Raw genomic sequence first — 27,383 nt, forward strand, 5'->3', positions numbered from 1 at the left:
AAAGGGCCTGTATTGTGCTGTAGGTTTTCTGTGTTTCTGTGTTTTCAGTCCTGATGAAGGGTCCAGGCCTGAAACATCGACTGTTTATTCACTTCCATAGATGCTGCCTGACCTGCTGAGTTCCTCCAGCAGTTTGTGTGTGTTGGTCTGGATTTCCAGCCTCTGCAGAATCTCTCGTGTTTGAGATTCATTTTCTTGTGTGCATTTACAAGGGAAAAAGAAATTTTAGAAGACTATACATAGACCGACAAAACCCCAAATGTGCAAAAGAAGACAAATTGTACAAATTTTTTAAATAGTACTGATAATATGAGGTGTAAAGAGGCCTTGAAAGTGAGCCTGTAGATCGTAGAATCAGTTTGGATTTGGGGTGAGTGAAGCTATCCAGACCGGTTCAGGAGCCTGATGGTTTTAGGGTAACTATTCCTGAATCTGGTGGTGTGCGACCTAAAGCTCCTGGACTCCTGTACCTCTTTCCCGATGGCAGCAGCAGGAAGAGAGCGTGGTGGGGGTGGTTGGTGATGAGCGCAGCACCACCCCTTGTGAAGGTGCTCAATGTGGGGAGGGTTTTGCCTGTGATGGACAGGGCAGTTTCCACCACTCTCGGAATTCCTCTCCACCCCAGGGCACTGGTGTTTCCACACCAGACCATGAGGGAACCAGTTGGTGTACTGTCCTCTCTGCATCTTGAGGGGTGTGTGCGAGTTGGTTGCCACCTCTAGAGGTTTCTCCTGGAGTTTCTCCCCGTCTCCACACCCACCGGAGGGAGCACCGGCAGCTCAGCCGCTCTTGTGGAAGGTCTTGCTTCCAGCATTGCGGCTCTACCTCAGGTTCAGATTCATTTACTGACCGGAACTGCGGCACACACCCGCACACAGAACCCTGGAACTCAGCCGACAGGAGCCGGGGCCGAGAGGCGACATGCTGAGGAGATTTCCAGTCTTGGCGCACATGCGGTCATTGTCTCCTCGTCCTGCTGTCAAAGTTCAACGTGAATTTGTTAACCGGATTTAGTGTATGTTACCGAATACAGTGCTAATCTGTGATATTGCTGGCGGCCGTCACAGTAGAATAAAGAAATACAATAAAATCAGTGAAAATCTATACAGGGACAGACAAACAACCAATGTGCAGAAAATGACAAATGGTACAAATACAAAACCATCTGATAATAATAATAAATAACTACACAGACAACATGAGTTGTAAAGTTTATGAAAGGGAGTCTACAGGTTCTGGAATCCATTCAGTGGTGAGGTGTTCTCCATATCAACAGCTTCGTGGTTGTGAGGTAATAACCATTCCTGAGCCTGGTGGTGTGGGACCTCAGGCTCCCGTACGTCCTGCCTGCTGGCACCAGTGCAAAGAGAGCACGACCTGGATGGTGGGGGTTGTTGATATGGGTGGCACTCTTTGGAGATGTGCTCGGCGCTGGACAGGTTATGGGCAGGGAGTCCGTCCGACACTGCGCTATGAATGAATGGGCTCCGGAGAGACCACATCAATGAGACGTCAGTGTGACTGTATCGCCTTTGAGAGTGTGGTGTAAGAGCTGTTGTTCTTGTTCTGGACACACGGGGGAAGCAGAGGATTTATTTTGTTGGTGAAATGCACAGCGCAAATAATGAATGAGGTGTCCCATTCTAACTCCGCCACAAATAACAAATCAAATTCGACAGCAAAGCAGATTCTGAACTATATAATGCCAGGGGTACAGTACTGCTGGGGATGGGTCTGTCACTGTATAACACTGAGGTACAATGTTATATCATGACAGACCCGTCCCCACCGGTACTGTACCCTGGTGTTATACAGTGACAGACCCGTCCCCACCGGTACCGTACCCCGGTGTTATACAGTGACAGACCTGTCCTCATTTCTACTGTACCCCAGTGTTACACAGCCACAGACCCGTCCCCACCGGTACCGTACCCTGGTGTTATACAGTGACAGACCCGTCCCCACCGGTACCGTACCCTGGTGTTACACAGTGATAGACCCGTCCCACCCGTACCGTACCCCGGTGTTACACAGTGACAGACCCGTCCCCACCGGTACCGTACCCTGGTGTTACACAGTGATAGACCCGTCCCACCCGTACCGTACCCCGGTGTTACACAGTGACAGACCCGTCCCCACCGGTACCGTACCCTGGTGTTACACAGTGATAGACCCGTCCCACCCGTACCGTACCCCGGTGTTATACAGTGACAGACCCATCCCCACCGGTACCGTACCCCGGTGTTATACAGTGACAGACCCGTCCCCACCGGTACCGTACCCCGGTGTTATACAGTGACAGACTCGTCCCCACCGGTACTGTACCCCGGTGTTATACAGTAACAGACCCATCCCCACCAGTACGTACCCCGGTGTTATACCGTGACAGACCTGTCCCCACCGGTACCGTACCCCGGTGTTACACAGTGACAGACCCGTCCCCACCGGTACCGTACCCCAGTGTTATAAAGTTGAAAATCCCCTTTGCTGATGAAGCAGATATTGGCAAAATTGATTTGATAAATCTTGTTGTTTGTGATTAAACTGGTAGCGCTGTGAAAAATGTTGTTCATTTAATAAAAAATATTGGTGAATTTGCCGGTCGCCGATGGCAAGGTTTGATCGGGGTTGACTGTTTGATGGGTGCTGGGTGACTGGGTGCATTAAGCACTGAGCTGGTGAAAGCTCGGGTACTGAAGTGGATATATTTGCATGGGAAAGGTGCGGTTTTTGCTGCTGGTTTTTTTGTAGTGCCAAGATGTGTCCACCCTCAGGGTGGAGGAGCAACACCTTATATTCCATCTGGCTAGTCTCCAACCTGATGGCATGAACATCGACTTCTCCTCCTCCTGTTCCCCACTCTGGCTTCTTATATCATCTCACCTGGTTACTACTTCCCCCGGTTCCTCTCCTCCTTCCCTTCCTCCTATGATCGACTCTACTTTCCTATCAGATTCCTTCCTGTCCAGCCCTTCACCCAGCTGGGTTCACGTAACTCCTTAGACCACAGACACTGGAGTAAAATTAGGCTATTTGGCCCATTGAGTCTTTGCTATTTCATCATAGCTAATCCATTTCTTTGGCAACTCCATTCTCCTGCCTTTTCCCTATGATCTTTAATGCCTTTGGGTCTTTATTCTTTGGAACGTAGAAGGTTGCGGGGGGGGGACTTGATAGAGGTATTTAAAATTATGAGGGGGATAGATAGAGTTGACGTGGATAGGCTTTTTCCATTGAGAGTGGGGGAGATTCAAACAAGAGGACATGAGTTGAGGGTTAAAGGGCAAAAGTTTAGGGGTAACATGAGGGGGAACTTCTTTCAGAGAATGGTAGCTGTGTGGAATGAGCTTCCAGCAGAAGTGGTTGAGGCAGGTTCGATGTTGTCATTTAAAGTTAAATTGGACAGCTATATGGACAGGAAAGGAATGGAGGGTTATGGGCTGAGTGCAGGTTGGTGGGACTAGGTGAGAGTAAGAGTTTGGCACAGACTAGAAGGGCTGAGATGGCCCGTTTCTGTGCTGTAATTATTATATGGTTATTATATGGCCTGGACTTATCCAGAATCTACCGGCCTCTGCCTTAAATATACACAATGACTTGGGCTCCACAGCCATCGAGGCAACGAATTGAACAGATTCACCACCTTCTTGCTAAAGAAATTCCTTCTCATCTCCATTCGAAATGAATGTCCTTCTATTCTGTGGCTGTGGTTCTAGACTCCCCCAGTATAGGAAACATCCTCTCCACATCTGCTCTATCTGTGCCCTCTGGTCCTAGACTCCCCCAGTATAGGAAACATCCTCACCACATCCACTCTATCTCGACCTTTCATTGAGATCTACCTTCATTCTTGTAAACTCCAGTGAGTACAGAACCAGACCATCAAACATTCTAGATGTCTTCCTTTCCTTTCCTCCCCCCGCATCTTTTTATTCTGTCATCTTCCTCCTTTTCCAGTCCTCAGGAAGAATGTTAGCCCAAAACGTTAACTGTTTATACTTCTCCATAGTTGCTGCTTGACATTTTGTGTGTGTTGCTCTGGATTCCCAGCATCCGCAGATTCCCTTGTGTGTTTGTGTGTCGGCTGAACATTGAGGACGTGCTATGTTGACACTGGAATGTGTGCTGACGCTTGAAGGCTACCCCCGGCCTACCCTTGGGTGCATTTGGTTTTGTTATTACAGAGGACACATTTCACTGTGCCTTTCGAAGTGCTTGTGATAAATCAGTCTGAAAGTGAATCAGAGCCCTCCCCAGCAGTATTGTACCCCAGTGCTACCCTGTTCAAAAGTCAGATAATTGAAAAGCAGATATTGATCTCTTAATTTTTTTTTTGTTTGTGATTTAACTGGTAGAAGGATGTGGCAAATGTTCTCCCTGGTTTGTTCTTGTAATTGAACATATTTATGAACCTGTCGCACTACAACAGCAAGATATAATCAGGACTGGCTGTGTGACGTCTGATAGCTTGGGAGACGTTCAACACTGAAGTTGTAATCCCAATGTAGGGGCACTGCTGTGTCATCTCAAGGAAGGTACAACAGCTCCTCAACTTCCTTAGAAGTTTGCATAGATTTGGCACATCACCTAAAACTTGGAGAAACCTCTATAGAGGCTCACCACTGCTGTAACGTGTGGATATTTGAGTTACTGTCGCCTCCCTGTCGGTTTGAACCAGTCTGACCATTCTCCACTGACCTCTCGCACTAACAAGGGATTTTCACTCATAGAACTGACCCTCACTGGATGTTCTTGTTTTTTGCACCATTCTCTGTAGACTCCAGATATTGTTGTGTCGGGAAATCCCGTTTGTTACAACAGTGCTGTGCAGAAGAGCATCTCTGAACGCACAGCACGTTGAACCTTGAAGTGGATGGGCTACAGCAGCAGAAGACCACAAACATACACTCAGTGGACACTTTATTAGGTACAGCAAGTACCTAATAAAGTGGCCATTGAGTGTACGAGGAGAGTTTTGAAGCTAAATTCTCTGCTCTAAAGTGTTTCTCCTGGAGTTAAGCACAGCGTGCTGCATTCAGTCTGACTCTTTTCGACTGGCTGTAAAGTTCCTGGGAATGAATTGGATGAGACGTGTGCCGCAGCAAGTTTGGAGCTGCAGCAACTTTTAAATGACTCGTTCAGTCACATGACCCCAGTGTTCCCCTGACACCTGACATCTCGGGCTAAGAGGAGATGTCAGGGGTAAGTTTTTTTACGCGGAGAGTGGTGAGTGCGTGGAATGGGCTGCCGGCGTCAGTGGTGGAGACAGATACGATGGATGGCTACATGGAGCTCAGAAAAATAGAGGGCAGTGGGTAAAGCCTAGGTAGTTCTAAGCTAGGGACATGTTCAGCACAGCTTTGTGAGCCAAACGGCCTGTATTGTGCTGTAGGTTTTCTATGTTTCTATGTTTTCCCGGGCTGTCAAATCCTGTGGGCGCCATGGTACCATAATGGTTAGCGCGACACTTTTACAGCTCGGGGCTCGGGGTTCAGAGTTCAGTTCTGGCGCTGTCCGTAAGGAGTCTGTACCTTCCCTTCATGAATGCATGAGTTTCCTCCAGATCCTCCGTTACCCTCCCGCAGTCTGCCTAGTACCGGTTAGTAGGTGAGTTGGTCATTGTAAATTCCCCTGTGATTAGGCAGTGTTAAATCAGGGTGGGTTACTGGGCAGTGCGGCTGGTTGGGCCAGCAGGGCCTGGTCCACACTGTATGTCTAAATAAATAAACTGAGTTAAGTTCACCCACACATCAAGTTACTCAGCCAGTGTAAGGAATGCTAATTATTGCAGATGTGTGGTAAAGTTGCAGCAGGGCAAGGTCTAAGGTGATGTCCAGGCAAGGATGTTGGATATTCATCATATCAGACGATGACTGGACACCTGTGTGGCAGAGTTTTAAAGTGGAAAAGCCGCTGCACTGGGGTGTAACAATCAGCAGACGAGTGGACCCAGGTGTGGAGTAAACTCCGGACTCCATAGTAGAAGTTAATGATGAAGACTTATTCGGAGAATACTACAAGAAATGATCAAATTAAGAGCTCACCTACTCAGCAGTTAGCCAGCTGGTGGCGTAGTGGCATCAGTGCTGGACTTCGGAGCGAAGGCTCCCGAGTTCGAACCCAGCCGGCTCCCCAGGCACGCTTTCCATCCATGCTCATTCACATAATGAGCGTCATGAAATCACAAAGACAGCTTAAGGATAAAAGTAGTCATTAAACACGCAACACACATCAAAGTTGCTGGTGAACACAGCAGGCCAGGCAGCATCTCTAGGAAGAGGTACAGTCGACGTTTCAGGCCAAGACCCTTCGTCAGGACTGGCCTAATAAACTCAAATAAATGAAACATAGAAACATAGAAAATAGGTGCAGGAGTAGGCCATTCGGCCCTTCGAGCCTGCACCGCCATTTATTATGATCATGGCTGATCATCCAACTCAGAACCCCGCCCCAGCCTTCCCTCCATACCCCCTGACCCCCGTAGCCACAAGGGCCATATCTAACTCCCTCTTAAATATAGCCAATGAACTGGCCTCAACTGTTTCCTGTGGCAGAGAATTCCACAGATTCACCACTCTCTGTGTGAAGAAGTTTTTCCTAATCTCGGTCCTAAAAGGCTTCCCCTTTATCCTCAAACTGTGACCCCTCATTCTGGACTTCCCCAACATCGGGAACAATCTTCCTGCATCTAGCCTGTCCAATCCTTTTAGGAGTTTATGCATTTCAATCAGATCCCCCCTCAATCTTCGAAATTCCAACGTACAAGCCCAGTTCATCCAGCCTTTCTTCATATGAAAGTCCTGCCATCCCAGGAATCAATCTGGTGAACCTTCTTTGTACTCCCTCTATGGCAAGGATGTCTTTCCTCAGATTAGGGGACCAAAACTGCACACAATACTCCAGGTGTGGTCTCACCAAGGCCTTGTACAACTGCAGTAGTACCTTCCTGCTCCTGTACTCGAATCCTCTCGCTATAAATGCCAGCATACCATTTGCCTTTTTCACCGCCTGCTGTACCTGCATGCCCACTTTCAATGACTGGTGTATAATGACACCCAGGTCTCGTTGCACCTCCCCTTTTCCTAATCGGCCACCATTCAGATAATAATCTGTTTTCCTATTTTTGCCACCAAAGTGGATAACTTCACATTTATCCACATTAAATTGCATCTGCCATGAATTTGCCCACTCACCCAACCTATCCAAGTCACTCTGCATCCTCTTAGCATCCTCCTCACAGCTAACACTGCCACCCAGCTTCGTGTCATCCGCAAACTTGGAGATGCTGCATTTAATTCCCTCATCCAAGTCATTAATATATATATTGTAAACAACTGGGGTCCCAGCACTGAGCCTTGCGGTACCCCACTAGTCACTGCCTGCCATTCTGAAAAGGTCCCGTTTATTCCCACTCTTTGCTTCCTGTCTGCTAACCAATTCTCCACCCACACCAATACCTTACCCCCAATACCGTGTGCTTTAAGTTTGCACACTAATCTCCTGTGTGGGACCTTGTCAAAAGCCTTTTGAAAATCCAAATATACCACATCCACTGGTTCTCCCCTATCCACTCTACTAGTTACATCCTCAAAAAATTCTATGAGATTCGTCAGACATGATTTTCCTTTCACAAATCCATGCTGACTTTGTCCGATGATTTCACTGCTTTCCAAATGTGCTGTTATCACATCCTTGATAACTGACTCCAGCAGTTTCCCCACCACCGACGTTAGGCTAACCGGTCTATAGTTCCCCGGTTTCTCTCTCCCTCCTTTTTTAAAAAGTGGGGTTACATTAGCCACCCTCCAATCCTCAGGAACTAGTCCAGAATCTAACGAGTTTTGAAAAATTATCACTGATGCATCCACTATTTCTTGGGCTACTTCCTTAAGCACTCTAGGATGCAGACCATCTGGCCCTGGGGATTTATCTGCCTTCAATCCCTTCAATTTACCTAACACCACTTCCCTACTAACATGTATTTCGCTCAGTTCCTCCATCTCACTGGACCCTCTGTCCCTTACTATTTCTGGAAGATTATTTATGTCCTCCTTAGTGAACACAGAACCAAAGTAATTATTCAATTGGTCTGCCATGTCCTTGCTCCCCATAATCAATTCACCTGTTTCTGTCTGCAGGGGACCTACATTTGTCTTTACCAGTCTTTTCCTTTTTACATATCTATAAAAGCTTTTACAGTCCGTTTTTATGTTCCCTGCCAGTTTTCTCTCATAATCTTTTTTCCCCTTCCTAATTAAGCCCTTTGTCCTCCTCTGCTGAACTCTGAATTTCTCCCAGTCCTCAGGTGAGCCACTTTCTCTGGCTAATTTGTATGCTACTTCTTTGGAATTGATACTATCCCTAATTTCCCTTGTCAGCCACGGGTGCACTACCTTCCTTGATTTATTCCTTGATGAGATTCAGCTGTGTTGAGACCTGCTGCCCCCTGCTGGTCTGAAGGGTCCATGACGGGTAGTTCCACTCTCTCGACCTCAACATCTGGGTTGAGTAGTCATCAGCACTGAGGTCTTCCTCGGTTGCAATGGATGACCATGACATCTTCTGTGCCTTGTCATGCCCTTCGCTCTCCACGGAGCGTTACAGAACCGTCTTCCTGGCCGTTGGATCTCACTGTAGATCTCATCCCCCCAGTATGCTAGACAGGTATGTCCCCATCGCACCGGGGTACGAGGCCCGTTGGTTACTCTCGCCTGCTTTATCCCGCCTTTCGAAATGGTATAGTGAGTGTGGTCGCTGTCGCATGCAAACAGCTATTTGGAGCCACAGGTGAGAGCTGGGTGTCCAGTGGAGCCCAAGAGTGAATAAACTACTCCAGATTGGACATGACGAGTCCCTTCCCCAGAGGAGCTACGCTCCACATACCCCAGTTTACAGGTAGAGTGCAGTTAATCCCGGCAAGAAAGGCCCTTGGAACATGGATCCATTTGCACAGCAGGGGAGCAGAACTCAGCAGGTCAGGCAGCATCTATGGAGGGGGATAACAGGTCGATGTTTCCGGACAAGACCCTTCATCAGGACTGTAGAGGGAGGAGGAAGAAGGCAGAATAAGAAGATGGCGGGAGGGGAAGGCGCACATGCCAGAAGGTGACGGGTGAAACCAGGTGATGGGAGAGAGGGTGGGTGGGGGTGAGGGAATGAAGTAAGAAGCTGAGAGGTGATAGGTGGAAGAAGTAAAGGGCTGAAGAAGAAGGAATCCGATAGGAGAGGAGAGTGGACTGTGGGAGAAAGGGAAGGAAGAGGGGCACCAGAGGGAGATGATGGGCAGGGGAGGAGAAGGGAGGGAGTTAGAGGGGAATCAGAATGGCAGAGAGGAAGGGGAAAGTAATTACTGAAGGTTAATAAAATTGAAGTTCAGGCCATCAGGCGGAGGTTACCCGTCAGAATATGAAGTATTGCTCCTCCAGCCTGAGTGTTGCCTTATCTTGGCAGTAGAGGAGACCATGGACTGACGATTATTAACATGTTTCAGACTGAGAATTTAATCTGATGGATCTTTTCAGTACAATTTCAAAAATCTTAAGTATTTGCGCTGCCACTGGAGGAGAACTAATCTGGGTCAGGTTAACTGCTGAGGCATAACCTCAATTTGTCCACTGAGCATCTATTAGGGTAAAGGGTGGTATAGTAAATGGATATACTGGCTTTTTATTATCACGTGTGCTAAGCTTCAGTACCATCAACATGTTCTGCATACCGACAAGTTCAAGTCCAAGGTTATTGTCATCCAACATACACATGTATACCACCAAACAAAACAATGTTCCTCTGGACCGAGGCATGCAACAGCTCACACAGAGCTTACACACAACACACAAAGTAATATTACTACAAATAAATTAAGAGATAATAAAACATACTCCAGAAGATTGACATTTCATAGAAGGTGCATTTACAACACAAGTTTTAAAGCATACAGTTGGCAGCCTGCATGTGTTCCCATGCTTTCTGGTGCCAACATTGCACGCCCACAACCAGTGTTCCCTCTAATTTGTAATGACCAGTGTGCACAAAATTCTTGTGCTGAGCAATTTTTTGCCCAGTGATAACAACTTGTGTGCACTGAATAATGTATTCAATAGAAACAGCATCAATAAGCTCGTTTTAAAATCTGCAGACAGGTCATCGCAAACCCCACGTTGTCAGCACTCTCCACATCAGAAACAGGAAAAGGAAATGTGATTGCTGGCGATCATGAAATATACTTAACATGCCGACTAGGAAGAGGGTGACAGCCTGTTGTGTGCAGTTTAATCTCCTTTGTGTGCTTGTAGCAAAAGATGAGAGGGAACATTCCCCACAACTCTCTAATCCTAACCTGCACGCCTCTAGAATGTCAGAGGAAATTGGAGCGCGTTAAGTAATATTACCACAAAAATTAACAAATAATAAGGTGCACATACAACACAAGTTAAAAGTAACCAGTATGATGCCATTGACACTTCACACATGATGAGACCTGGGTGGAGGCAGGGAGTTCAGTGGTCTCATGGTATGGGGTAGCACCTGTTTCCCATCCTAACAGATCTTGATCTAATACTATGGTACCTGCTGCCTGATGGTAGGGGATTGTGGACTATGGGATTCAAGGGATTGTGGACAATTGGGAGCAATCCTTAGCATTGCTAAATTCATATATCACTGCAGTTCCTGAACCGTGTACTATCAGTTATGAACATCACAGGAACACCAGCAAGACAGCAATGAGATGGCTTGGATGTGAAAAGCCAAAAGATTCGAGATGCAAGTGTACCTTGACGAAGGAGAGAGAAGGAATTTCCGAGCTGGCGACCAGGGTAGTTGGCAGCATTGCCCGCACAGAGGCTGGCACCACAGTAATATGGCGGCTAGCATGATGCTCAGGCATTCGGGAGCTCAGAGTTCAATTCTAGCGACATCTGTAAGGAGTTTATATGTTCTCCTGTGAACCACGTGAGTTTCTGGTTTCCTCGCACAGTCCAAAATGCTACTGAGTAGTAGGTTAATTAGTCATTGTAAATTGTCCTGTGGTTAGGCTGCGGTTAAACAGGTGGGTTTGCTGTTGTTGAGCCGAAGGGCCTGTTCTTTGTTTTATCTCGAACTGACTAAATGAAATCTGCTGGAGGAACTCTGCGGGTCGGGCAGCATCCATGAAGAGAAATGGACAGTCAGTGTTTCAGGCTGACCCTGCATCTGGATCACTGCCGTTACAGAGTGGTGGAAACTCAAGGCTTATGACAGCCAGTGAGAGGATTGTGGAGATTGTAGGAGGTTGGCAGAATCAGGATCAGCTTTATTATCACTGACTTATACAGTATGATATGAAATTTCTTATTTTGTGGCAGCAATACAGTGAAATGACAAAATTACTATACATTCCAAAATAACTAAAATGTACATGCACTAACAGGAATATTGAGGTAGTGTTCATGGCTTCATGGACCGTTCGGAAATCCGATGGCGGGTGCAGGAGTAGAAGCTGTTTGTGAGATATTGAGGGTGCTGCAGGCTCCTGTACCACAACACCATAAGACGCAGAGCAGAATCAGGCAATTCGGCCCATCCAGTCTGCGCCACCATTCCATCACCCCTCTCAACCTCACACTTCTGCCTTCTTCCCAAACCTTTGATACTAATCAAGAATCTGTCAACCTCTGCTTTAAATATATCCAATGACTTGGCCTCCACAGCAGTCTGTGGTAATGAATTCTGCTGATTCATCACACTCTAGCTAAAGAAATTCCTCCTCGTCTCTGTCCTTCCTCTAATGGGAGTGTCTAGAACCAGAGGGCACAGCCTCAGAAGAGATGGATGTAGCTCCTTCTCAAGGGTAGTCATGAGAAGAGGGCATGTCCCAGATGGTGAAGGATACTGCTTTTCTTTATCCAGAGGGTGGTGAATCTGTGGAATTCATTGCCACAGATGGCTGTGGAGGCCAAGGCCCTGAGTATATTTAAAGCAGAGGCTGATAGGTTTTTGATGACTAAGGGTGTCAAACATTATGGGGAGAAGGCAGAAGAATGGGGCTAAGGTGGAAAATAAATCAGCCATGATCAAAATTTGGAGCAGACTCAATGGGCCGAATGGCCTGATTCTGCTTCTATGTCTTGTGGTCTTAATTGTAGAGTCCCTCTGAGCTAGCCTATGAGCACTTGCCACTGGTTTGACCTTAACGTTGATCAGCTGGCATTAAATATCAACATCAAATGTTGATTTGATTTAATCATGGCTTTGGTTTCTTTTCGTTACTTAATGCCGATTACGCCGTTGGCATTCAGGGCAGCAATGAAGGTCCATCTCTGGCGGTGTTCAGAACTTCCTCTTGGTCTTTACTATTGGCAGTCATGCAAGTCCTGATCGGAAACTCAGGAGCACCGTCACACTCAGATGTAGAACAATTCGTCATTGCTGTTTCCATAACAAATTCTGTTTTACCAGTCGGGGTTGTTAGCCCTGAGCTGAACCCCTGAACCTATAGGACAGGTGAACCACTCTTAGCCTGGCCCCTACCCTTTGACCTGTTTGGCATGGGTGACCCTACTAAGAGCCAAAGTATAAACCCTGACTCCAGCCAGCGTAGCTCTCCGGGTCATTGAGGCATGCAGCAAGGTTGTGGTCCTCTTGGAGTTTGGTTTCTTTACATAACAGAATTATTACAGCACAGGGTATCTATGTGGCTGGTTCAGTTCCTGCAGGCTCTTATTAAAACAAATTATTCAGTTCAATTTCTCAGACTTTATTGTTGTGCGTCTTTAAGTCACATCCTCTCTGATAGCTGCCCATTTCCCTTTCGACGGTACTCATCACTACAGGCATTAACTTCCCAATTATAATTCCCCACTGCTTCTTAAAAAGCACTTTTCCCCCAAACTATGACTTTTCCTCCTCACTCTGTACGTGTCCTTTCTAGATCATAAGATGGAGCAGCATAATTAGCCATTTGACTCCACCGTTCCATCATGGCTGATTTATTACCCCTCTCATCCCCAACCTCCTGCCGCCTTCTCGTAACCTTTGACACCCTTACTAATCAAGAACCTATCAACCTCCATTGTAATATACCCAATGGCTTGATCTCCACAGTCATCCAAGGCAATAAATTCCGCAGATTCACCTCCTCTGGCTAAATAAATATCTCCTCATCTCCGTTGTAACGAGACGTTCTTCTATCCTCTGGTCCTAAACTCTCCCACTATAGGAAATATCCTCCCCACATTCACTAGGCCTTTTAATATTCGATAGGTTTCAATGAGATCTCTCCTCATTCTTCTAAACTCCAGCAAGTACAGGCCCAGAGCCATCTAATGCTCCTCATTTTTTTTATATAGGCATCCGTTAGTCTTGTGAGACCATGGATTTGCGCCTTGGAAGGTCTCCAGGGTGCAGGCCTGGGCAAGGTTGTATGGAAGACCGGCAGTTGCCCATGCTGCAAGTCTCCCCTCTCCACGACACCAATGTTGTCCAAGGGAAGGGCATTAGGACCCATACAGTTTGGCACCAATGTCGTCGCAGAGCAATGTGTGATTAAGTACCTTGCTCAAGGACACAACACGTTCCCTCGGCTGGGGCTCGAACTCACGACCTTCAGATCACTAGACCGACGCTTTAACCACTTGGCCATGCGCCAACACTATATACTATATACAACACTATATGCTCCTCATATACTAACTCTTTCATTCCCAGATTCATCCTTGTGAACCTCCTCTAGACCCTCCTCAAAACCAGCTCATCTTTTCCTAGAAAGGAGGCACAAAACTGGTCACAATACTCGAACGACCAATGACCAATCTGACCAATGCCTCGTACAGCTTTTATATTCTAGCCCCCTTGAAATGAATGCTAACATCACATCTGCCATCCTCACCACTAACACAACCTGCAATTTGGCCTCTAGGGAATCCTGCACAAAGACTCACTCGTTCCTTTGCACCTCCGGCTTCTGAACTTTCTCCCCATTTAGAAAATAGACTATGGTTTTATTCCTTCTACCGAAGTGTGTGACCACGCAGGTATCAGTTAGTAGATGCACTTTCTCTATTTGTTCGGTGCAGGCCAGTCTAAATCTATTAAACATCCTCTTAACACTCTTTGCCCCAAGGAAAGCAGGCGCATCTTCCACTGTCAGAAGTACACATTTCCCCTGTTTTCTCTGCAGTAGCGGATGCTGATGGGAGATCAGATCGAGGTTTATAAGATTATGAGAGGCATAAATAGAGCAGACAGACAGTGTCGTTTCCCATGATTGTAATGTCTAATACCTGAGGGCATGCATTTAAGGTGAAGGGTGAGGGTGGGGGGTAAGTTCAAAGGAGATCTGAGGAGCAAGTTTCTTTTTACACAGAGAGTGGTGGGTGTCTGGAATGTGCTGCCTGGGGTGGTGGTAGAGGCAGGAACATTAGGGACAAATAGACATTTAGATAGGCTCATGAATGTGAGGAAAGTGGAAGAATATGGACATTGTGCAGGCAGAAGGGATGAGTTTAGTTGGCCATTTGATTACTGATTGGTTCAGCACGACATTGCGGGCTGAAGGGCCTGTTCCTGTGCTGTATACTGCGGTTCATCATCGGACAATAGCGGCTGTTTCAAGTTTAAGAGTTCTTCAACCGGACACATGTATAAGGCCAAAGGAAGTAGAGTTCATCCAGGGTCAAGGTGCAAAGCACGCAGTAAGCACAAAATAATCTGCAGATGCTGGGGTCAAAGCAACACTCACAACACGCTGAAGGAACTCAGCAGGTCAGGCAGCATCTGTGGAAAAGATCGGTCGACGTTTCGGGCCGGAACCCTTCTTCAACACACAGTACCCAGCACATAGAGTTAAAATCGCAGAAAAACATACAGTCCCAAGACCCAAGCGGTCCTTGTCCTACACTGGTGCAGCCGCAAATGAAGGCGTGTTCCTCGGAGCGAATACTGGAGGGCAGCACTGACAGGAGGGCAGCCACCCCTCCCCCGCCAAACAAGCACAGACTCCAGCTCTCTCCCATACTGCTTCCCCCATCCCCTTCCCCGGGTGGCTGCAACAGATGACTGTGCGCCGGGTGGTGGGGGGCAGGTCCGTGCAACAACGGAGGCCACACAGCTCCCCCGCCATCAGTCTCGTTAGCGAACCAGACTTGCAGTATTCCACTGCCCGACGGGGTCTCGCCATCGCTAGAAATATTTTCTTGCAGTCGCAGTTGCCAGAACGAATGTCCTGCTTTCTCAATAACCATTACAGTGTCTGTAATATAGTGTTAGTTATGGATCTCCTGACATGAACAATGTCAAGTAATATTAGAGAGATTCAGAAGGTCAGGCAACTGTGGCAGAGAAAAAGGAAGTTAATGTTTCAGGTCACTGACTGGAATCCAAATCAGATGAGATGTATTATCACTGAATTAGATGACTAATTTGTTGTTTTGCGGTAGCAGTACAGTGCCAAGACATGAACTTCGATGAATTACAAAAATAAATCTTGCAAAAATAAAATAACAAATGGAGTTCATGGTCCATTCAGAAATCTGATGACGGAGGGGAAGAAGCTGTTTCTAAAATGTTGAGTGTGGGTGTTCAGGCTCCTGTACGAGGAGGGCATGTCCTGGGTGGTGAGGGTCCTTAGTAATGGATGCACCTTTGGTGCCATTTCTTGAGGACACCCTCGATGGTGAGGAGGGTGTGCCCGTGATGGAGCTGACTGAGTTTACAACCCTCTGCAGCCTCTTCTGATAGACCATAAGACACTGGAGCAGAATTCGGTCAATTAGCCCATCGTGTCTGCTCCACAATTCAGTCATGGCTGACCTATACCCAGTGGCCACTTTGTTAGGTACACCTGCTTGTTAATGCAAATATCTAACCAGCCAACTCAATGCATAAAAACATACAGACATGGTCAAGAGGTTCAGTTGTTGTTCAGACCAAACATCAGAATGGGGAAGAAGTGTGTTCTAAGTGGCTGTGGCAATGGAATGATTGTTGGTGCCAGATGGGGTGGTTTGAGTATCTCAGTAACTACTCATCTCTTGGGATTTTCATACACAACTGTCTCTAGAGTTTACAGAGAATGGTGTGAAAAGCAAAAAAAAAAAAAACCAGTGAGCAGCAGTTTTGTGGGCAAAAAAATGCCTCATTAATGAGGTCAAAGGAGAATGGCCAGACTTGTTCAAGCTGGTGGAAAAGTGTCAGTAACTCAACCACACATTACAGCAATGGTGTACAAAGATTGGTGGTGTTGTAGATAACATAGAAGATTGGCAAAGGATACAGTGCAATATAGATACCAATATGGGCAGAGAGATGGCAGATGCAGTTTAACCCTGCCAGATGTTGAGCGTTGCACCTTAGTAGGTCAAATGTAGAGAAATAGTAGACTGTTAAGAGTAGAATCCTTAATAGTGATGGCAAGCAGAGGGATTTTGGGGTCCAACTTCGGAGCTCCCTGATAATGGCTACAAAGTTTGACAGGGTGGCTAGGAAAGCATATGGCACGCTTCCCTTTAATAGTTAAGGCACCGAGTTCAAATTTCAGGAAGTTATGATGCAGTTTTATAAAACTCAAGTATTGCATACAGTTCTAGTCACCTCATTATAAGAAGGATATTGAGACTTTGGAGAGGGTGCAGAAGTCGTTTACCAGCTGCTGCCAGGATTAAACGGCATGTTTATAACGAGAGGTTGGACAAACCTGGATTGCTTTCTCTGGAGTAGCGGAGGCTGAGGCTGGTCTGAGAGAGGCTTTATCAGATTGTGAGAGGCACAGATACAGTAGACAGACAGTGCCTTTCTCCCAGGGTTGAACTGTCTAACACCAGAGGACGTGCGTTTAAGGTGAGAAGGGGTCATTTCAAAGGAGATGTGAAGAGCAAGTTTTTCACACACAGTGGTGGGTATCTGGAATACACTCCCTGGGGTGATGGTAGAGGCAGAAACATCAGAGACTTTTAAGAGACGTTTAGATAGCCACATGAATGTGAGGAAAATGAAAGGATATGGACATTGTGTAGACAGAAGAGATTAGTTTGGTTGGCCATTTGGTGACTAATTTAATTGAATCGGCAGAATATTGTGGGCCGAGGGGCCTGTTCCTGTGTGTACTGTTGTATAAAATAAATAATTTAATGAGGGCGGTCAGAGGAGAACAGCCAGACTGGTTCAAGCTAACAAGAAGGCGACAGTAACTCAAATAACCACATGTCACCACAGTGGTGTGCAGAAGAGAATCTTTAAACACAGGACACATCGAACCTTGAAGTGGATGGGCTAGAGCAGGAGAAGGCCATGAACATACACTCAGTGCTCGCTTTATTAGGTACAGGAGGTACTGAGAGAATTACATCTCTTGGCCACAATCCTGTGCATTAGCAGCAGTGGCTGTGGCAAGACCTGGAGAACAGTATGTTTCACGTTGTAGGAAAGGTGAGACGTGGGTGAGGATGAAGGGTGTATCAATGATAAGTGGCTCTCCATCCTTTGCAATTATAACACTTGATTCTACGTTCTTATTACCTTTCCCTTGTGTTACCTCAGTATGCTGAGGTACAATGATTGGTATTGATGGCATGCAAAACATAGTTTTTCACTGGACCTCAGTACAGCTGACAATGAACTAATTTACGCACACTAAGTGCTGTTGGAACTCAGCAGGCCTGTTGTTCCTCCAGCATTTTGTGTGTGTTGCTTTGATTTTAGCATCTGCAGGTTTTCTCTTGTGTTTGATGAGCTAATTTACCTTTTTTTTTAATACCAGCTGACGGAGTGTCGCAGTTGGAGAGCCACAGTTATAGGGAAACAAGCCATTCTGTCCAACTACTTCATGCCGACCTACCTGGGTGCGGTGAAGGTTTAGTCATTGCAGTCGATCTGTCCTGGTGTTAACGTATGCAGAGCATTTGATGGCTCCGGGCCTGTACTCACAGGAGTTTACGAGAGTGAAGGGACGATCTCATTGAAGCCTGCTGTATATTGAAAGCCCTAAGAGTGGATAAGGAGAGGATATTTCCTACAGTGGGGGAGTTCAGGCCAGCGGGGACAGCCTCAGAATAGAAGGATTCCTATTTAGAACAAAGGACTTTTTAGAGCCAAACGGTGGTGAATCTGTGGAATTCATTGCCACAGATGTCTGGAGGTAAGTAACTGGGTACATTTAAAGCAGAGTTCTTGATTCGTCCGGGTGCCAAAGGTTATGGGGAGAAGGCAGGAGAGTGGGGTTGAGGGGGATAATAAATGGCAGAGCAGACTCGATGGGCTGAATGGCCTAATTTCACCTGAGGGTGTAAACAGGGAAAGGGGAATGGGAAGAGAGGGGACAGGGAGGTAAATATTCGAGCTGAGCACTGTAGAAGGCAATAACTGCTGAGTTCAGGTCAGTCACGTCTGTGGAGAGAGAAACCATGTAATCAGGCTGCTGCAACGTTACCTTCTCTGTAGCACAGTTAATTATTTGGTGAAAAGAGGGAAGGTCATCTTCTTAAGTGTCATCAACATTTCATAGTATGTTTATTATCGGAGTATATATACCATATACAGCCTTGAGATTTGTCTCCTTGCAAATGGCCACAAAACAAAGAAACACAGTAGAAATCACTGAAAACCCCACACCACAAAGACCGTCAAACATCCAGTGTGCGATAAAGGAACAAATCGTGCAAACAATAAAAAGGTAAATGAACAACGCACAGAACATGAATTGCAGAGTCTCCGAATGTGAGGCCACAGCCACAGAGCCAGTTCGGCGCTGAGGTGAATTCCGATGGATGCAGGCCACAGCCACGGAGCCAGTTCAGTGCTGAGGTGAATTCCGATGGACGCAGATTCAGTACAGAGCTGAGATGAGTAAACCTCGTGGGGTAGTGCGAGAAACACTGGTATGTCCTTCACCCTGGCCTCAAAGTCTTGATATTTTTAGATCTGGTTTTCAGACATGGGCATGGTTAAAATCGACTATAGTGAAGTCAAGTTTATTGTCATTTAACTATATACATGTATTTAACATATAGAAACAAGATGTTTCTTTGAACCAGGGTGTAAAACTTATGAAGGCAAGGATAAAATCTGCAGATGAATCAAACATAAATAACAAACTAAAGAGAGTTCATATTAAATATTGTAAGGTACGGAACAGATTAACCAGTGACACTTTTAATACGATGTGGCCGGGTGTTCAGAAGCCCAATGGCCTGGGGGAAGGAACTGTTTCTCATCCTGACCACTCTTGTTTTTTGCATCGTAGTCCCCTGTCTGATGGTAGAAAGTCGAAGAGGATGCTGGGTGGATGGGTGGGATGCTTGATAATAATGGCCCTGCGTACGCAGCGCTCCTGATCAATGTCCCCGATGGATGGTAGGGAGACCCCTATGATCCTCTCAGCTGTTCTCACAGTCCTTTGTAGGGACTGCTGGTCTGGTGCTCGACTGCTCCCGGATGGAGATGCAACTTGTCAGGATGCTCTCAGTGGTTCTCCTGTAAAATGCCGGAAAGATGGAGAAGGGGGGCAGTGAACCTGGCTTGCCTCAATCTTCTTAGGAAGAGGAGGTGCTGCTGTGCCTTCTTGTTCAGGGGGGTGATATTAAGGGACCAGGTGAGATCACCTGCGACGTGAACTCCCTGGAATATGCTGCACTTCACTCTCTCTGCGGAGGAGCCATGTATTTGTATCAACACTGTCTGGAAAGGCTACTCCAGCCTCTGGATCTAAATTAGTTAGGGCGTCAAAGTTTACGGGAGAAGATGGGAGAATGAGGTTGAGAATGACAATAATTTGGCCTTGATGGAGTGACGGAATAGGCTCGTCAGGCTAATTAGCTTAATTCTGCTCCTATGTCTTATGGTCTTATTGTCTTCTCACAGCAGCAGAAATATTCTTTCAGGCGTCTGTCTGGAGCGAAGGAGGATGAGAGGTGACTTGATAGAGGTGTACCAGATAAGAGGCACAGATCATCTGGCTGTCAGAGACATTTTCCCCAGGGTGGAAATGGCTAACCGGGGGGGGGGGGGGGGCATAATTGTATGGCGATTGGAGGAATGTGTAGGGTGTGGGAGAATGTCAGAGGTAGTTTTTTCACACAGAGAGTAATGGGTACATGGAACCCCCCTGCCAGGGGTGGTGGGAGAGGCACATACAATAGGGACATTGAAAAGATTCCTAGATAGGGACATAGATGATAGAAAAATGGAGGGCTAAGTGGGAAGGGAGGGTTAGATTAATCTTAGAGTAGGGTAAAAGGTCAGCACAGCATCGTAAAGTTCTCTGTACTAGGTACTTCGGGACTTGGGGGTTGCAACGTTAACGGGAAAGGTTCAAATCCCTAGGTTGAAAATGAGATGCCCTTCGGATCTGTTCCCTGTTCCCATTCAGGAACAGACCCTTCTGTCCACTACGCCTCTGCAGACCACAATACCAATCGACACTAGACTCTCCTGCCTGCACGTGCTCCATATCTCTCCATTCCCTGCCCACTCGAGTGCTCAGGTAACAAACCTGAGGGGTATCGATAGGGTAAACGCAAGCGGGGTAGCAGGGTGGAGGTACGTCTCTACCAACAGAGGTGTAAGACGTTCCTTTTTTTTTCCACTTACCTGCAGGTCACCCTTGGGCAAGAGGTAGCACTTGCATAGCCCCCCGATCAGGGTCATGTGAAGCCATGGGAGCAGGTGGGGGATGGTCGTATGAGCAGCTGGTGAATATTACAAGTCCTGGTTATGCGTCCACTGACACCAGGCAGACAATCTCTGAAGAATATTGATAATGGCTGGGGTCCCCCGTCTTGTAAAGACACTGCCCAGAGGAAGGTGATGGCAAACTACTTCTGTGGAAATATTTGCCAAGAATAATCATGGTCCTAGATCATCATCGCCCACACCATACGACATGGCGCACAATGATGATGTCAGATGACTCGGCATATAATGATGACGATGATAATATACAAGCAGGCTTTTCTCACTGAGGTTGGGTGAGACTACAACCAGAGGTCATGGGTTAAGGGTGAAAGGTGAAATGCTTAGGGGAGCATGAGGGGAAACTCCTTCACTCAGAGGGTGGTGAGAGTGTGGAATGAGCTGCCAGAGGAAGTAGTGGATGCGGGAGTGAGGCAGAAGTCTCTCTGGATAACTCTGCCATCTCCTCCCCTGGGGATCAATGGGAGCGTCCACTGCTTTCTCTGCCTTGTACCTTGTACCCTGTACCCATCGTCTCATGTCTTTGTGCGTGGGCTGGTTTAGCTCGCTTGCTTCCGTGGTGATTAAATCTGGAATTGGGCAGTGGGTTTATTTGGGTTAGATAGATAGATAGATAGATAGATAGATATACTTTATTGATCCCGAGGGAAACTGGGTTTTGTTACAGCCACACCAACCAAGAATAGAGCATAAATATAGCACTACAAAAACCACAAACAATCAAACAACAAAAAGCAAACTATGCCAGATGGAAAATAAGTCCAGGACCAGTCTATTGGCTCAGGGTGTCTGACCCTCCACGGGAGGAGCTGCACGTTCGATGGCCACAGGCAGGAACGACCTCCCGTGCTGCCCAGTGTTGTATCTTGGTGGAATATGGCCAAAGTCCAACAGTAAAAAGTTCAATATCTGGTCTACAAATGTGTTCCTCGATCGTAATATGACCCGGATTGCACCATCTGTTGTTAACCAGAACAGTAAGCCCCCAACTCCTTTACACTTACCGCTCTCAGTGCACTTCCGGTCAGCCTGAACGGTCTGGAAGCCGTCCATGGAAAAGTTTTTTCTTGTATCAGTTTGGATGCTCTCTGATCTGCAACTTACCTCCAGCATTGTGTGTGTGTGTGTTTTACACTGGATTTCCAGCACTTACAGAATCTCTGGTGTTTGCGATAGTTCATGATTTTCTTGTGAACGTTGTGTTCCTGCTGTGATGTGACTGTGATAAGGAGTGTTTGATGGCTCCGGGCCTGCATGCGCTGGCATTTCCTAAAAGATAAACTTGCAGGTTGAGTCAGCAGTGTGGAAGGCAAATACAATGTTGGCATTCATGTCTAAGAGGACTAGAATACAAAAGCAAGGATGTAATGCAGAGGCTTTATGTGGCATTAAAGCTTTCTGAGCAGTTCTGGGCACCGTACCTAAGAAAAGATGTGCTGGCATTGGAGAGGGCCCAGAGGAGGTTCTCAGGAATGATCCCAGGAATGAAAGGGTTAATGTCTGAAGGACGTTTGATGGTTCTGGGCCTGTACTCGCTGGAGTTTAGAAGGATGATGGGGGATCTCACTGAAACCTATTGATATTTGGAAGGCCTGGATAGACTGGTGTGGAGAGGATGTTTCCTGTGATGGGCGAGTCAAGGACCAGAGGGCACAGCCTCAGAGTAGAGGGATGTCACTTTGGAACGGAGATGAGGATGAATTTCTTCAGCCAGAGGGCAGGGAACCTGTGGAATTCATTGCCATAGATGGCTGTGGAGGCCAAGTCATTGGGTATGTTTAAAGAGGAGGTTGACGGATTCTTGATTAGTAAGGGTGTCAGAAGTTATGGGGACAAGGCAGGGGAATGGGGTTGAGAGAGATAATAAATTATCCATGATGGAATGGCAGAGCAGACTCGATGGCTGAATGGCCCAATTCTGCTTCCATGTCTTACGGTGGTATGACTGTAAGTAAGTTTTATTTTTACTATATTTGTGCAGATGACAATAAGTGCGACTTTGATTCAGAGGTGAAAGGGTTACCCAGTCTGTACAGGGAATGCTCCTGTAGACCTCACTCCCACTGCAAGGTCTGTATACATAGCAGGACTTGCCTACTTTATTGTAAATCCTGCTGCAGTTGCGAGCACAGCTGGGTATTACCTGTTTTTCTGTGTAACTAAATAAGCTCACTCCTCTGGGGTAACCCTTTCGTCTCTGAGTTAAAGTCGAGTTTATTGTCATCTGAGTGAACGTTCGTGATCTTCTCCAGCTGTAGCCCATCCACTTCATGGTTTGATGTGTTGTGCATTCAGAGTGTTACGTACCCCGTAACTGGGTTGCCAAACCAGCAGAAATGGATCACTCAGTTGGAGTCTGGAGTACTAGAACTAAGAAAGTTTTATTAAAGAAACAAGCAACACAGTAATCGAAAGGATAATAAATGCAACAATTCAACAATGATAACCACACATGTGCACAGAATTAAGATAACAGCATCAATCAAGCTCTATCGTTGTCTAGGGGTAAATGACCAATTTCAAAATGACTCAAAGTTCAGTCCAGTTTGTAGTTCAGTTCGCAGTAATCGTTGCCATGGCGATGGACAAGGTGGGGGAAGAGAGACAGAATAGGAACAACTGATCATTCAGAACACTGCTTCACTCACAGACCAGCGGGATGGCTCACAGACCAGCGAGATGGCTCACAAACAGCTTTTGGGCAGGTCCTTGGTGATGTCACCTGAGGTCACCGACTGTGACCCCTCCTCCAGATGCGGTCGATCCTCTGCAGTGAACCTGGCACCCAGGCAAGGGCGGACACACACCGGGTTCCCGCTGATCGTACCTTTCCACCCTGTGCGTTGTCCGGTACTTCTCACCACTCGTGAGAGGCGCACCGCTTCCAGGGTCTCGTTACCCCGGGTGGCGTGTGTGTCTGTCTTAGCGAACCTGTCCCTTTTTATCCCCCTGCTGGGGTATCGCCTGTCCATCACTTCAAACAGTTCAGGGTTCAAAGGGGGGAGCCGCTCCAGACAGCTCTTCCTCCCACATCCCTTCATTACACATCTCCAGACGCTGCTCCATTGTTCCTTATCTCTCCTTCCCCTGAGGGCAGGTGGCAGACCAACTGCTGATGCCACTGATGCTAGCCCAGGCCAGCAAACATCTTAATTTTATGTGTATTCTCGTAACAAGAGATGCTCTTCTGCACACCACTGTGGTAACGTGTCGTTATTTGAGTTACTGGCACCTTCCTGTCAGCTTGAAACAGTCTGGCTATTCTCCTCTGACCTCTGTCATTAACAAGGTGTTTTTGCTCACAGAACTGCTGCTCACTGGATGTGGGTTTTTTTTTGCATCATTCTCTGTAAACTCTAGAGACTGTTGTCCATGAAAATCCCAGGAGATCAGCAGTTTCTGAGATACTCAAACCACCCCATCTGGCACCAACAATTATTCCACAGTCTAAGTCACTTCACACACATTTCTCTCCTATTCCGATGTTTGATCTGAACAACAAGTGAACCTCTTATCTGCATGTTTTTATGCATTGAGTTGCTGCCACATGATTGGCCAATTAGATACTTGCATTAACGAGGTGTACAGGTGTACCTCATAAAGCGACTACTGAGTGTAGAATGGTTACAGTATTAAAGGAGGCCATTTGGCAATGGAAAACATACTTGTGGGGGCATCACAGCCACATCACTTCAGAAAAACAACATCCACATGAAAAATATAAATTATTACAATAAAGAAAAATATTGGAACAAAAAAACCCAAAAATGAGGTACAGAAACCTGAAAATGCATACTACCAGGTTCAAGACCTGCTACTTCCCTTCAACCATTCAATCACTGAAACACCAACACAACCCTTATCACTACAGTTCAGCAACACCGCATATTAAAATAGATGTTTTTGGTTCTAATTGTGCTTTCTTATAAAACAGAAGTACAAATCTGTGTTTAATTTATGTGAATACTGCTTACCTGATTCTGTGTGCCTGAGATGCTGCTGTAAATAATTTTTTTTATTGCATTGGTGGGTCTCGACAAGCTGAGTTATAGGGAAAGGTTGAATAGATTAGGGCCTTATTCCCTGGATCATAGGAGGAAGGGAGAATTAGTAGATGTTTACATAATTATGAGGGGTACAGATAGGATCAAATCAAGCAGGCTCTCTTCACTGAGGTTGGTTGAGACTAGAACTGGAGGTCATAGATTGTTTAAGGGCAATGCGAGGAAGGACTTCTTCACTCACAGGGAGTTGAGGGTGTGGAATGTGCTGCCAGCAGAAGTGGTGGATTTGGGTCGACTTCAACATTTAGGAGAAGTTTGTGGATGGTGCAGGGCCATGGCCCAGGTGTGGGTCAGTGGGACTAGGCAGATTAATTGTTTGACATGGACTAAATTAGGCAAAGGGCCGGTTTCTGTGCTGTAGTTCTCTAGGGGTTCCCAACCTTTTCTATGTCTTGGACCAATACCATTAAGCAAGCGGTCTGTGGACCCCAGGTTGGGAACCCTTGCTCTGTTAATATGGGTTAAGGATCAAGGGTTAAAGGTGAAAAGTCATTTCATTTTTAAAATCTTTTTTATTAATTATTGTTAAAGATCAACAAAAAATACATTAAGGTAATCAAGTTAATATGTCAATATGTACAATGAAGAATTAAATTAGCAAATAACTGATTAACAAAGCTAAGCAATATATCAATAATGAGAAAGAATAAAGTGTTAAGAATATTTTTTGAAAGAAAAACATCAATCCACCAACTCAAATCCATTTAAGCAAAAATCGGAAGGAAACCATATTAATTAACTGGAATCAGATGATAGTAGCAGGCAAATGGACCCACCTTTTCTCAAAATCAAATCGAGGATGAAAAGTTCGACTTCTGATTTTGTCCAAACTAAGACATAGCATCACCCGAGAGAACCATTGTATCAAAGTGGGAGCAGAAGCATCTTTCCATTTCAACAAAATTGCCCTTCTGGCCAATAATGTAATGAATGCAATTACATGTTGGACTGAAAGGTAAAAAGTCAAATGTTTACGGGGAACTTCTTCACTCAGAGGGTGGTGAGAGTTAGACTGAGCTGCCAGTGGATTTTGGGTTTGATTGCAATATTTAGGAGAAATTTGGGTAAGTGTGTGGGAGGGATGTGGAGGGTTGTGGTCCATGTGTGAGTCGAGTGGACTAGGCACAACTAGGTGGGCTGAAGGGCCTGTTTCTGAGCTGAGGTGCTCCATGACACTGACTTTATACACCTGTGCATACATGTACATGAGAGTCATGCGCGTAAGGTGAGAAGAGGGGCAGTTTTTTTTTAGAGAGAGAGCGGAATACACTGCCTGGGTTGGTGGTAGAGGCAAAAACATTAGAGATTTTTAAGAAACACACATAAAAGTTGCTGGTGAACGCAGCAGACCAGGCAGCATCTCTAGGAAGAGGTGCAGTCGACGTTTCAGGCTGAGACCCTTTGTCAGGACTTAAGAGATGTTTAGATATACACATGAACGCAGAAACTGGAAGGATATGGTCATTGTGTAGGCAGAAGGGACTAGATTTGTTAGCCCAGCAACCCTATTTAACCCTAGCCTGATGACAGGAAAAGTTACAATGACTAATTAACCTACTAACCGGTACGTTTTCAGACTGTGGGAGGAAACCGGAACACCCGGAGGAAACCCGCGCCGAACGCAGGCAGTTCGGACTTAGCAAGTGAGATGGTGTGGTCAGCACAGACCAGTAGGGCCGAAGGACCTGTTTTCGTACTGTATTACTCTAGGTACTCGTGCAGATGACTCGGCGACGTAAACCTTACTGTCTGTAGTCTCTACTCCCGGTGCCTCGTCCCTCGTGTGTTCAACACGCCCCCCCCCCCGCCCGTATAAGAGTTTCTGCCTTGTCCCAGATTTCTACCTCAACTAACACACTTCATCTCGCTGTTCATCGCTGCGGGCTGTTGTCGACAGATAGAACTCGGCCGATATTTTCAAGCGCTCAGTCGGACGCTTGACTAATAATTTAGGTCTGACATTAAAATTATCTCTGTACTTTTAAAAGGGGAGTCGGAATGGGAATAAAAATGGATCTCAAAATGCTGGCGTTAGTCCTCGCTAGGGGGAAAGTTAACATTTCAGTTGGACGATTTAATAATTCAGCTGCTGCCCCGACCGGCTGAGGGTCGTCCGCCCCCGGTACATCGGAGGTTGAGCGCCCCGCAGTACCGTACTTAGTTTTTGGATCACTGGGAGGCGTTTTAGCGATTGTACCTCCGATCTGCGACTGTTTTGGTGTCGAAATATCGGCGTACGTGACTCTGCAAGGGGAATGCGGAGCGTTTGGTTTTTCTGTTTGTAGATGGGTTCCCCTCGGAAAGATAACCGTGTGTCAGTCTCTACCTGAGCAAATTCGGTCTCAACGCCCGGACGTTTTGCTGCCGGTCTTGTGCGTGCCTGTGTGTGTGTGGGGGGTGGGGGTGTGTTGTGTGAGCGTGGTAGGAGGGGGCGGGGGCGGGGGGTGACTAGCACTGGGACGGGGCTCTCTCGGCCGGCACCGCCGCAGTTCCTCTCTTGCTGCCTCCTGGCACTTACTCGGATCCAAAGGCTTCATCCGAATCTCACTCACGTATAATTGCGTAGCAGATCGGGAGAGCTGCAAGAAGCGACAGGGACCGGAACGGAGACCTGGGCACCCTTTCCTGTCCAAACGCCCGCCTCTGGAGCCCTTCCAT

At 46.6% G+C, this 27,383-nt stretch overlaps 1 protein-coding gene across 2 annotated transcripts in view; it reads left to right on the forward strand.

Moving 5' to 3' along the window:
* The window catches only part of LOC134345116 (fibroblast growth factor 12), a 403,897-nt gene that overhangs the window by 171,075 nt on the left and 205,439 nt on the right, over nt 1-27,383 (forward strand). The window contains exon 1 of one of the 2 annotated variants that reach the window (XM_063045291.1): nt 27,162-27,383. This exon is cut by the window's right edge and continues 984 nt beyond it. The exons of the other annotated variant lie outside the window; for it this stretch is intronic. The gene's annotated coding sequence lies outside the window, so the exon portion shown is untranslated. Of the gene's footprint in view, nt 1-27,161 lie in introns of those variants that run through there. 2 annotated transcript variants of the gene reach the window in all.

This window comes from Mobula hypostoma, chromosome 4, assembly GCF_963921235.1.
Source record: "Mobula hypostoma chromosome 4, sMobHyp1.1, whole genome shotgun sequence".
NCBI lineage: Eukaryota > Metazoa > Chordata > Chondrichthyes > Myliobatiformes > Myliobatidae > Mobula > Mobula hypostoma.